Source organism: Bos taurus, chromosome 9, assembly GCF_002263795.3.
Source record: "Bos taurus isolate L1 Dominette 01449 registration number 42190680 breed Hereford chromosome 9, ARS-UCD2.0, whole genome shotgun sequence".
Taxonomy (NCBI): Eukaryota; Metazoa; Chordata; class Mammalia; order Artiodactyla; family Bovidae; genus Bos; species Bos taurus.
This window is the reverse complement of record NC_037336.1, coordinates 63,168,266-63,171,432: the sequence shown is the minus strand read 5'-3', so window position 1 is coordinate 63,171,432 and position 3,167 is coordinate 63,168,266. Positions and strand designations below refer to the sequence as shown.

The 3,167-nt window shown below is 40.5% G+C and overlaps 1 non-coding gene across 1 annotated transcript; it reads right to left on the bottom strand.

The window, feature by feature from the left end:
• Window positions 1-1,074: 1,074 nt before the first annotated feature.
• On the bottom strand, window positions 1,075-1,148 carry TRNAR-GCG (transfer RNA arginine (anticodon GCG)). The gene has a single exon. It is a non-coding gene; the product is annotated as a tRNA-Arg (tRNA).
• Between the last annotated feature and the right edge of the window lie 2,019 nt (window positions 1,149-3,167).

The following is a 3,167-nucleotide window of genomic DNA, read 5'->3' as shown; positions in this document are numbered from 1 at the left end:
ATGATGTGTGATTCCATTCATACAATACCCATGAAATGACAAAATTGCTGAAATGGAAAACAGATTAGTAGTTGCCATGGGTTAAGAGGGTGATAAGATGGGGGAAGTAGATGTGACTATAAAATAGCATCCTGAATGATCCTTGTATTGATAGAAATCTCAACTATTTTAATGTTAATATCCTGCCTGTGATGAATTGCACTATAGCTGTGCAAGATATACCCATGGGGGAAAGTGAGTAAAAGATACATGAGATCCCTCTCTGTTGTTTACATGTTTTTGTGTTATTATTCACAATTGCTTGTGAATCTATAGTAGCCTCCAAAGGTTAATTTAAAAATGAATGAATGATGCTTAAAAAAATGAAACTCCAGTACTTTGGCCACCTCATGCGAAGAGTTGACTCATTGGAAAAGACTCTGATGCTGGGAGGGATTGGGGGCAGGAGGAGAAGGGGACGACAGAGGATGAGATGGCTGGATGGCATCACTGACTCGATGGACGTGAGTCTGAGTGAACTCCGGGAGTTGGTGATGGACAGGGAGGCCTGGTGTGCTGCGATTCATGGGGTCACAAAGAGTCGGACATGACTGAGCGACTGAACTTAACTGAACTGAATGAAAATATACAATATCTGATATGACTGATGTGCTTGGTTGCTAAGTTGTATCTGATTCTTTTGCGATTCCATGGACCGTGGCTCACCAGGCTCCTCTGTCCATGGATTTTCCAGGCAAGAATACTGGAGTGGGTTGTTATTTCCTCCTTTAGGGGATCTTCCCCACCCAGGGATCTAATTCACATCTCCTACATTTGTAGGTGGATTCTTAACCACTGAGCCACCAGGGAAACTCCAATATGACTGATAGGAAGTGGGTCATACTCATAGTAAAAGGCAGGATCAGTTTTCTTGGCAAAACTTGTATTTATGAAATCTTCCTTGTCCTTGTGAAGTCCCTCAGTTGTGTCTGACTCTCTGAGACCCAATGGACTATAACGTATCAGGCTCCTCCATTCATGGGATTGTCCAGGCAAGAGTACTGGAGTGGGTTACCATTTCCTTCTACAAGGGATTTTCCTGACCCAGGGATCAAACCTGGGTCTCCTGCATCGCAGGCAGACGCTTTACCATCTGAGCCACCAGAGAAGCCCCATGAAATCTTCACTGACAACTAAACATTTATTAATTTTTGGTGAGCTGGATTATGCTGAAACAAAACTCATATTAAAAGCTTTAGATAGTACATTTAGCTTTCTCAAAATGGAATAGAAAACCTGACTCCCAACCAATATATTTCTAATTAAATATTTTTACTGAAGAAAGGCCCATGGCGGGAAAATCTATTCTCTTCTATGTACTTAGAAGTGTCATACTACTCCTTAAATTTAAAACATTGTATAAATACTTACACCACTTCACTTAGTAACCAATTATTTCAAGTAACTCAAGAATGTAATATTTTGCTCAATCCTAGTAGAATAATACATTCTGATAATAAGAATAAATGTTTGAAGTGCACTGAATATTCAAGTGTTACTAGAAATTATTGATACTGTTATTCTAAAACTTTTATTTTTGAATACAGTAATTATATTAGCAACTAATCATTATAGAGCACTATAGAGCATATAGTACAGAACTAAGCAGCTTGGTTGGCTTCCCAGGTGGCACAGTGGCAAAAAAACAGGCCTGCCCATGCAGGAGATGCAAGTTCAATCCCTGAGCCAGGAGGATCCCTTGGAGGATGAAATGGCAACCCACTCCCATATCCTTGCCTGGAAAATTTCACAAACAGAGGAATCTGATGGACTACAGTCCATAGGGTCATGATGAGTCGGACACAACTGAGCCCATACACAATCCTTATTTGTATAATATAATGGTGGCACTAATAGTAAAGAATCCACCTGCCAATGCAGGAGATGCAAAACATGCAAGTTCAATCCCTGGGTAAGGAAGATCCCTGGTGTATGAAATGGCAACCCACTCCAGTATTCTTTCCTGGAAAATTCCATGAACAGAGGAGCCCAATGGGCTATAGTCCATGAGACCACAGAGAGTCAGACATGACTGGGCACACAAAGAAAGAAATATATAATATAGTGAGTAATTATGTTATTGTTATCAGATGCAAACTTTTGGCATAAAAGTAGACATAATTACAGATACCAAGAAGTTAAGTTGAAATGCTAAAATACTAGTACTTAATTAAATATATCTATATAAACTAAGCTTTTTGGAAAATACTATATGTCGTATTAGTTGTGTTATGGACTGAATAACTGCATCCTCCCCAAATTCATATTTTGAAGCCTAAGTCTCCAGTGTGATGGTATTTGGAAGTTGGGCCTTTGGGAGGCAGCTAGGCCTTGAGGGTGAAGCCCTCATTAATAGGATTAGTGCCCTTATAAGAATGGACAAGGAAAGATGCTCTCTTTCAAACATGTAAGGACACAGAAAGACAAAAGCTGTCTACAGACCAGGAAGTTGACTCACGAGATATCATATCTTCTGAGACCTTGATCTTGGATTTTCCAACCTCTAGAACTGTGAAAAATAAACATTTCCTATTTACAACACCAAATCTATGTATTTTTAATCACAGCTTGAACTAAGATAAGTAGTAACCACTGAAACAGTCTAGAAGCAGTGCTATCCCGTGGAACTCAAACATGCTTTGCATCCACAGAACTTTCATTTTGGTCTTTAATGCTACTTTCTATTGGGCTTCCCAGGTGGTTTGGTGGTAAAGAATCCACCTGCAATACAGGAGACGTGGGTGTGATCCCTGGGTAGGGAAGAACTCCTGGAGAAGGAAATGGCAACTCACTCCAGTATTCTTGCCTGGAGAATCCAATGGACAGAGAGGCTGGTGGGCTATAGTCCGTGGGGTCACAAAAGAGTCCCATATGACGTGGCAAATAAACAATAACTGCTGCTGCTGCTGCTAAGTCGCTTCAGTCGTGTCCGACTCTGTGTGACCCCATAGACGGCAGCCCACCAGGCTCCCCCGTCTACTACTTTCTATTAAAAGGAATGCTGGCTTCCTGGGAAAATGACTGATATCCTGTCTGAAGGAAAGGCAGTACAAGATGAATCTGGAATACCATTTTGTTCTAAAAAGCAAAGAACTTTTCAAAAATTAATGGCAAACAGTTATGGCAAA